Raw genomic sequence first — 10035 nt, 5'->3', positions numbered from 1 at the left:
CGTTAGGCCACGTGCGCGCTGCCTACTTAGCCAGCTGCGCGCGCGGCAGTGCGTGGCCGTCCCTTGAGCCCTAAGTACAGATTCTGTAGGTGCTGTTCGTCCGTCCATCGCTTGTGCTGGGCCACTCGCTCGTACTGCTGCAGCCAGGCCTAGATGTCTTCATACGGCTCACCGTGGAAGGGCATCGGAGTCCGGGGTGTGACGGTCAGGTAGATGACGGCAGGAGCGGCCGGGGTCTGAGACTGGTTGGCCGTCGTCGTCTTCTTGGGCCTCGGCTTGTCCGGCAGCAGACCCAATTCAGGGGACTGACCTCTGATATGACGGCTTCGGACTTCGACGTCTTCGGCGAAGTGTAGCTTTTGGGGGCTGAGCACGTCGCTTGGCCGGGATGTCTTTGGAGGGGTACGATTAACGGGCAAAGAATGGTCTACCCCGCACCTCCACCAAAATGTCACGGGTGGTAACCAAAAAAAAAACAAGAAATAAACAGGAAGAAATAAACGTTTAATGTGGCGAACTTGTGCCAAAAATAAAAGGGTACAAAAGATAATAACAGAGCGTCGCGGGCGTCGAAGTCGGCGTTGCAGCAGAGTCGAAAGCTGGAGCGAAAAACTGACTCCGCTCGCCTTGCGGAATCCCTTATGTACCCTCGTGGGTTTCTGGACCGTTCGGCGTAGCAGGTTCGGCGCGTAGAACATTCTAACCTCGAATCAGCAAGACGGTTCTCGAATTCACCAGAACATCACATTACAGTGTCAAGAAAAATGTGTAGCCGCGGCCAGGAATCGAATTCTGGCCTTCTGCGTGGAAGGCAAGCGCGATAACCGTTAGGCCACGTGCGCGCTGCCTACTTGGCCAGCTGCGCGCGCGGCAATTTAACCAGTGCTCGGTTACTGCCATAGACCTAATGGAGTCGATTTCTGGGTAAACTGGGCGCTCAGCAGCGCTTCAGTGGTCGGAGGCGCTCATTAAGCGCGAGACACATGTACGACGAAACTGCCCGATCCGACGTCCGACCAGGCAATACGACGGTCGGAGGCGAGGGTTTTCAACGCTCCCCGACGCTACGAAAACCCTCGCCCCCCAAGGTAATTCCGGCAGTCCGCACGTCGGATCGGAAGGTTTCGTCGTACATGTGTTTCGCTCTTTACTGCAACGAATCGGCGACTCATTGCTGTAACGATAGATTGCGAAACTAAAATAACAAACACTATTTATGTTCATAAAAAAGCGCGCCAACGTTTTAATTGTGACTTTTGACGCCGTCGAGCTAGCTTCAGCGGCTTCTTAGCCGTTTGCGAAGGCGAAGCCGCTCAAAATCCAACATGGCGCAGACCCTCCGCCGTGCCCTGCCGCTGCTCCCTACCGCGGTACCGTCGGTACCGCGGTAGGTTTTGGGTGGAAATTTACGGTTCGCGCGTGCCATGCCACTTATGGTAGATAATTGTAAGTTCTGCTTGCCTACCCTGTGTCCAGCAGTTGGCAGTTTGTTACTTGTCGTCGGCGTCTTCCAAGGAATCGAAACAACTGCAGCATTTTTCGCACTCGTTGACGTATTTATTCAGTCATTTGCATGACAAAGAAAAACAATTTACACTGTCACTTTGAACAAGTGTTGCATGCTAAAAAATAATAATAATGCGCGCAGTACCTACGTTAGCAAGAGGTGCTACAGTGAACATAAAATGTGCGACACTGTTAGCGCGAACATGACATGGCGCTTATTCATGAAGTTTCGTAAACTCAAATGCAACTATGGCCCGAGAATATCTGTTTTCACGATTGAAAAACACAATACAGTCATGTCTCGCTAACATGGTCGATCGTTTCGGCCATGGTCGGCCATGTTACCATGGCCATGGCCATAGCCATGATAACATGATCGATCGTTTGCCGGTTATATATACCGAGCTGCAGCGGAAATGATGTTCAGTTGTAAGTAGCGCTGTGTCTGTGTCCTCTTCTGTGTCCGTCATCTTGTTGCGCAGTTTAATCATCATGAATTACCAACTTGCGAAACGTTCTACCCTCGTCAACAATAATTATACATTCTGATATGTGTTACACATAGAAGCAAGCCCAGTGTGAAGTGAATATGCAGCCCTGCCGGAGAATTGTACGCCAACAGCCCTATCGGTGAGGTATGTCTAAAAATATATTTAAATGGTTATTGGTTGTGGATTCTCAGATACCAACCTGAATGCATATTATGATAAAACATCAATTGTTCGACCTGTGTAATAAGACAATAACGGAAATTTTAGGGGGTCAGATATTGTCCAGCAAAACCTGAGTTCTCAAAAAGTGAAACTCTCTAAGTAGTTTGAATTCTAGCTGCCAACGTTCCTGGTATCACTGGTTGGAAGCAACCGATCTCACCCCTCACTCCACTCCACTCCCCTCCCTTCCCGCTCCTCCCCTCCCCTCCCCCCCCCTCCCCCCCCCCCCCCCCCCAGAAAAAAAAAAAAGAAAACTGCCTAAAGTTTGTTGGTCATCAGCAGGCTAACAACTTGTCTAAACAAAGTAGATGCTTAAACTTCTGTTAGTCTATGATGTTGCTCCATAAATATCATGCAAGGAGCAACCTGCTGACGCAGTGGACAACATTTTCTCTCGAGGGTCTCAAGAAGCACAGCCGAAAGATTTCATGCCCAGTTGAAAGCTCGTGTCATTCTGACTTGTCCATACAAATCCAAATCCGAATAACAATGCATTATTATTCGGGCAAACTTTTTGGAAGCTTACTTACAAACCTGAACCAAAATGTTTAGAGACATATTCCTTAATATTATGTAGACCTTGCTGTCTGTGGACCAGTTTGGTATTTCTCATTTCTCTTGGCCTTTTGGTGAAGTTCTGATACCTGTCACTTGCACCGTCAAGTTGAACCATGAGTTGAACCAGGTTCTCTTGGTGTGGCCACTGAGATCCTATGATGCCCATGGGCTGGACCAGCCACTTCATTGTTCTTTCCCACTTTTGGTGTGCGTTCTCTATCTTCTCAGGATCTGCACAGGACAATGTAAGAACGCATGGGTTTGTCTCGTCGCAACACATACACTTGCAGAAGAGAAACAGGGCTACGAAACATTCCATAGGGGTGCTCCTACTATCCTTTTGTTATTCGTTATAATTCTTTTTCCCCCCGCCACTCTCGTTTTACATTACAGTTGACCGTAGGTTAGACTGCATGGATCACTATGGCGGAACCTGGCATGCTGATGGTTACATATTTAGCTTGATAGGTTGGCCAGCAATCAAATGCACTTCACAAAAAAAATTACCAAGACACTACCTTTTGTTTATTGGGGTCCCCTGTCTCTAAGGCTTGTTCGAGTGATTTTGATGCCTTGAGAACCCGTATGGATACACCAAAAACAACAATACATAATCCAAATGTTGCTATTTTATGTGCAACAAACGAGAAAAGAATGCCTAACGTGAGTTTTAATTGTTTTGAGGACAGTGCATTGGTAAGTGTAAAAAACTAGCGAAAGAATTACACGTAGAAGGACGGATAGCATATCTCGCGATGAAGCTCTGCTGTCTGCGTGGTGCCCCTTTATGCATAAATCTTTCGAGATTTTAAAAGTCTCTTCCGAAGTTAAATTATTTTACTATTCAGCTTTCTATTCATTCTTGAAAGAAATAAAACGTGACACACTAGTCGCTGGGCTGTCAAAGTAACTACACGAGATACATTAATAAACTCAGGCAGATATTGTAAGATATGAACTCTGTGAAATATTATAAAACTGCCAGAAGAATATTTACATATAGACTACAATTTACTTGCGGGGATCTACACGGTTGTGCACGAAATCGACGAGAAGTAGGGGAGGTGAGATTTCGCCAAAAGTCTACAGATCATAAAATATTTGCACGACGGTCTTCATCCACAAAACCACATATGCTAAAAACGTTCGCCGAAATATGTGCCTTACAATGAAATCACGGCGGCATTTTGTGAATTTCAAAAATGAAACGATATATTCAATTACCTAAAAAAGTACAAAAGCCTCAAATGGTGCAATTGGTGGCTGGAAGATCAGGTTACGAAAAGTTTCAATTGGGGTGAAAGCTTTCAAACTCACCGCCGTCAGTTGGGATCCGAACGAACGGGTGCTTCACGTCCCCGACGCTGCTTGAGCACCACTTTGCGTAACCGCACGAATGAGGTAGTTCACAGACACGAAAAGCCTTCCACTCGCTCGAAAGTGCGAGGCTCGCGCAGTGTGATGATCGAGGCGCCGGCGCTTGACGCACCAAAGACGAGCGAAAGCACTGTGCAGACTCACGAACTCCTCCACAACGCTCCACCAGTTTCGGAGCGCTCACAGCGCAAGCGCGCATGCACGCAGGCAGCGGTTTCGTTTAGAAGCGCGAAAAAAAAAGAAAAAGACAAAATTTGAAGAGCGTGATCCTGACACGAACTTTTTTAAAAAAAAAATGTTATATTTTTAGAAATACGTAATTTGTATTTAGTGAAATAATATGTAGTTATAACTAGAGCTAAATGAAGTTTGAGTCATTATTGTTTTGCTTAGTTTTTAGTAATGAGCGCCTCCGACCACGCGAGCGCTGCTGTACACCTCGATGGTGGCGCCATCCGTGTTCCGGCCCCGCAACTCGCTTTTTGTCCGGAGGTTGATATAATTACCGAAATTAACTTACCAAATTGGTAGGCGGTCATTTTGTACATATTAGTAAAGTCGATAGCTATACGGCTTCAATAAAAACCATAAGGGCTCAGTGTTGCTAACTTTCTCATCGATTTGTTGCTTGATTTGTTTTAATATATTTTAACTAAGTTCGAGAAAACTTTATTTTACAAAAAATGTGCTAATGTCGGGATAAAGTCATCGTCACGTAATGAGCTTAAAACTTAAAAGTTTTAAGGAAGTTGAAATTAAAATATATTTCTCAGTCGTCTCTCAAGAATAAACAAGTAGTAGTCTCTCAAGGCAAACAAGTAACAAGCGAATTGCGTGGCGGTAAAGTTAAGAAGAAACAACAGAAAGTTAGAAAGCATAAAAGAGACGAAGCGTTAATTGGCGGTGCGAGCTGACTTGTCTGCTCAGCAAGCAAAGCGACAGTCTCGGTCTACCAGAGAAATTAATACAGTAAAAGAATTTGTTGTTGGCCTAGTTGGTGTTGACTGTATTGGACCATGGTTTAAAGCGCTAAAAAGGCGTACACAAGATGGAAGACAAACGCGGGCGCCCGTGTCTTTCTTCTATCTTGTGTACGTCTTTTTAGCGCTTTTAACCATGGTTCAATAAAGTAATACAGGCTGGAGACGACACACTTAGCCACTGCAGTACGAGCCTTACTGCAGTGGCTAAGTGCTAAGCTAGGCTTTGCTGTGGTGGGTGAGAAGGGTATGCCAACGAAAAATACGTGGATTGGCTTCGGAACATTCTTTCGTTCCTCCCACAAACCTCAAGTTGCAATGTGCGTAAATCATATTTTTGTGTTTGCTTGTGTTTGTGTGTGCGTGCGTGCGTGTGTGTGTGTGTGTTCGCGTGTGAGTGTGTGTGTGCGTGTGTTTGCGTTCGTGGGTGGGTGTTTGTGTGTGTTTATTTTTTATTTATTTATTTAAGAATACTGTCAGCCTTCACTTGAAGGCTATTGCAGGAGAGGTAACAACAGTATATATACAGTCATATCAAAAATTTGAACTCTATACATATGTACATAATAGAAGAAGACTGTCATACAATTTTAAATTGAAGACAACGTAAACATATCGCCACACTTTTTAAAAAGAAGAGAAAAAGAAAAAAAGGAAAAACGCCCTTTTTATTTATTGCTGGGTAAATATCTTTTCTAAAAAAGACTCGAATTGGGACATATTTGCAGAATTAATGACATAATCTGGGAGTTGGTTCCAGTCTTCAATTGTTTGCACAAAGAATGAATATTTAAAAACGTCCATCCTACTATTATACAGTTTGTTTTTTTTATTGTGATTTAATCTGCGCGATCGTTTATGTGTCTCTTTTAAATATAGTTCAGGTTCAATGTTTAAGTGATTGTTATACAACGCAAATAAGAACTTTAGCCGCGCTATTCTCCGTCTAGTTTCTAATGATTGAAGTTCACACTGGCTAAGCATTTCAGTCACAGAGTCTGTTCGTTTGTATTTATTAAGAATGAAACGTGCAGCCTGCCTTTGAATTTTTTCTAGTTTATTGATGTCTACTTTTTTGTTTGGACTCCATACAATCCTGGCGTACTCTAAAATAGAACGGATCATTGTCTTATAAGCTGTGATTTTGGCATTACTGGTTGCATGTTTTAACTTTCGTTTAAGGAAGCACAAACTTCGATAGGCAGAGGAATAGACATTATCTATATGGGTGCGCCATTGCGCATCGTGTGAGATCACCACACCAAGGTACTTATTTACAATACTAAAATTAACATTGCCTATATTATAACAAAATTTCAAAACGCTTTTTTTGTTCGTTATATGAATATATGTCGACTTACGAAAATTTATTTGCATTTGCCAGTCCTCACACCATTGCCTTAGATTTTCCAGGTTCCTATTCAAAGCTAATTGATCTTTAGTATTGTTTATCACAGAGTAAAGAAGGCAATCATCTGCAAAAAGTTTTAGTTTTACTGGTTCATCAATGTGCGTAGCTATATCATTTATATATATCAAAAACAATAATGGTCCTAAGACTGAGCCCTGCCGGTCTTCTGGGGTTACAGACAGTTGAGATAAATGTTTCCATTTATCTCAACTTTTTGACTCCGATTTGACAGGTATGCTTCTATCCAGTTAACGATTTTATCACACAACCCTATCTTTTTTAATTTGATTAATAATTTTTTGTGAGGTATGCGGTCGAATGCTTTTGAAATGTCTATACAAATTACATCGATCTGTTCCTTATTATTTACAGATAAATAAAAATCATGAAACGTTTCTACAAGCTGCGTTACAGTTGACAAACCATTTTGAAAGCCATGCTGATGAGAGTATAACTTCTTTCGCTCCTCTAAAAAAGTAAATATATATTTTGAAATGACGTGCTCCGTCACCTTACAGCAAACGCTGGTCAATGAAATAGGCCGGTAGTTTTCTATCGTAAAGCGGCTTCTTCCTTTAAACACACGGACGACACGTGCGGATAACCAATCTTGCGGGAGTGACTCGGTTTGTAATGATTTGTCAAAGATAATTTTTAAATAAAAAGATAGCCACTCTCCATATCGCTTTAAGAATTCATTCAGTATTTTATCCGGGCCTGTTGATTTTTTTTTTGTATCTAGTGACAATAGCTTAGCAAATATTCCGGACTGGCTTATCTCTATTTCTGGCATACTCGTTTCCATATCAGAATGAAGGGCCTCATCGAGATTTTGTACCTGTGGGCTGAGAAGAATGATTGGAAAAACACGTTAAACCGATGTGGAATTTCTGCACTGTCAGTAATGACCACATCGTTTTCAACAATCTGCTCAATCCTTTCCCCCTTTCCTCTTAAGAAATGCCAAAATTTTTGAGGGGCAATTTTTATAAAGTTGTGAAGAGTCACTGAAAAGAATCTCTCTTTGGCTTGTTTGAGTGATGTTTTTAATATAATTTTTAGAGCATGTATATGTTCTTTAAAACCTTTTCTGTGCCTTTTGATTTGACGTTTTAGGTGGATAACTTCACGCGCTATCCAGGGATTTTTGCGATATGTATTTTTAGTTTTATTGGGAACAAAGGAATTAATGCAAAAGGAAGTAGTAGTTTTAAAAAAAATTCCACAGATCATCTACTGTACTTGTAATGCTTAGTTGGTCTAATGTTTCTAAGGATGTCTCTAAGTAATCTATAATACTTGTATCGTCTGCGCGAGTAAAGTCTAACAATTATGGGCCTAGCAACCCTGCAATGACCATATGTCGTGGTAGTGGAATCGTAAACAAAATCATTTTATGGTCTGAAATTTCTTCTACAATTGAAATCTAGTAATCCGATATGTTTTCTGTAATAAAAACAAGCTTTAATGTTGACTGAGACTGGTCGGTGATTCTAGTGTATTCCTTGACTATTTAGGTAAGGTTGTGATTAAACGTTATGTCGATTATTTTTTCTCCGTTAAGGATATCAATGCCACCAGCCGTCAAACGAGCCCAATTGACATGAGGCAGATTTAAAATCTCCAGTGATTATTACCTTGGTGGTATCATTTACATATTTGCATAAAAACTCATTCAAGCCCTCCAAAACTTTTACTGGTGCGTTTGGCGTTCTATAAACCACTCCAAAAAGGAACGTTCGACTGTAATAAGAAATTCGGCACCAAAGAGTTTCATCACAGTCGCATTCAAGCACCACACAATCAGTGTCATTTCTCAAACAAATACCTACACCCCGCCTCTGGTAGTTCTATCACACCTAACTAATTTATAATTAGGGTTAACAATGCAATCGCTTTCTATATTGGAGTTTAGCCACGTTTCTGTAATAGCTACCACATGGGGACTGTCAGCAAGAAACAAAGTTTCTAGAGCTTCAATTTTATTAACCACACTCCGGGCGTTTAGGCTAATAACTCTTAATTCAGGGGGATCGTTTTCAGCTGCCCTTGCATCGCGTCAGTTGTACGCTGCCCCTCTGGGTTGAACACGACGCCGCTGGTTTAGATTAAGATCCCACACAAATGTTTCACCATTAATCTTCAGCTTGTCATGTACAAGTGATACCTTATCGCCCTTTGCTCTGTTCGATGCCGCGCTTCTCCATAACAGTTTTCTTACTTGCACTGTTTTTTTTTTTTGCGTAGTCACTACTGATACTGAGCTTAGTTCCTTTTAGTTTTCTACAGTTTTTTTTATATTTCCTCTATCTCGTTGTAGTCGAAGAACTTTATGATTAGTGACCTATTCGTTTCATCGCGCTTACGTCCAAGTCTGTGAATTCGTTCAATCGAGGTTACTGTGATGCCGAGTTTCTAGGAAGACATCTTTCGTTATGATTCGCTTCAGTCCCTCCGTGCTTTCGTTGTGTTTTTCGGGTAAGCCAAATATCAGTAGATTATTTCGCCTTCCTCTATTTTCTAGGTCATTAAGCTTTTCACTTTGCAGTCTGACTGTCTGTTCTAGGTTGGCAACGACTTCCTTTAGACTATCAACTTTCACCATTTCGCTCTGAATATTTGACATTGCATTTTCCAGTTTATTCATTTTTCCGTGAATATTATGCATTTCTTGCCTCAGATTTGCTTGACCACTTTTAACTTCTTGAAGATCCTTACTCATCTGGCCCTGATTTTCCAAAATATTTTCTAACTTCTGTTTTGTTGTTAGTGGTCCTGGGTTTGATTCAACGTCCACAGAAAGCAGCAACAACATTAACCGACGCCAGCTATCACACAAAATGGCAAAACACTTTTGAGGGCACTGCACTATCACCACAAATGTGTAGCTATTTTTATAACTGTGCTGCTTGTATTGTAAACCAACCTGCAGAAGTAGTTTAGCCATGCTGGCCGTTGAGTGAGTGCTGAGCCCTCTGATGTTGGCCGGGTCTGGTCCTTGTTTGTAGTGGCGTGGTGGATGACGTTTCTCGCCCACGATGAAAATCCAGCCAATGGGGGCGGATGATGACTTGTTGTTGCCCGATACTGTCCTCGGGTACCGTGAATGGCGTGTTGGATGGCGTTTGCAATAGTATCGGCATCACCTGCAGAAGTAGTTGCAGAAATTTAGCCATGCTGGCCGTCGGGTGAGTGCCGAGCCCTCTCCCCAAGTAGCCCAAGGCACGAGCCTTGGGCGCGTGCGTGTGTGTGTCGTGTATAAGCCGCACAGTTACGTTTCAGAGTGATGTTCTTTTTAAGACAAAAATGGCCCGTTGCCATATCGGCGAAAGTTAAATAAACAAATTCACGCGTTCGTTTAGATATGCGATTGTTAGTTGAAGATGTATTCGGTGCCTAAGAATCTTCAGTCCTACTTGGCACTGCATGGAAAATTTCATCCAGCGAGTGTGTGCCTGTATGTGCCTGTGTGCTCGACAGCTGAACGATT

The 10035-nt window shown here is 42.4% G+C and overlaps 1 pseudogene; it reads right to left on the bottom strand.

The window, feature by feature from the left end:
* Positions 1-8604: 8604 nt before the first annotated feature.
* Positions 8605-9330, bottom strand: LOC120839650 (annotated as a pseudogene).
* Positions 9331-10035: the final 705 nt, after the last annotated feature.

The sequence above is a fragment of the Ixodes scapularis genome, unplaced genomic scaffold, assembly GCF_016920785.2.
Source record: "Ixodes scapularis isolate PalLabHiFi unplaced genomic scaffold, ASM1692078v2 PGA_scaffold3__209_contigs__length_174095766, whole genome shotgun sequence".
NCBI classification, from domain to species: Eukaryota; Metazoa; Arthropoda; class Arachnida; order Ixodida; family Ixodidae; genus Ixodes; species Ixodes scapularis.
Note: the sequence above shows the minus strand (reverse complement) of the source record. Positions and strands in the feature narration are given on the sequence as shown.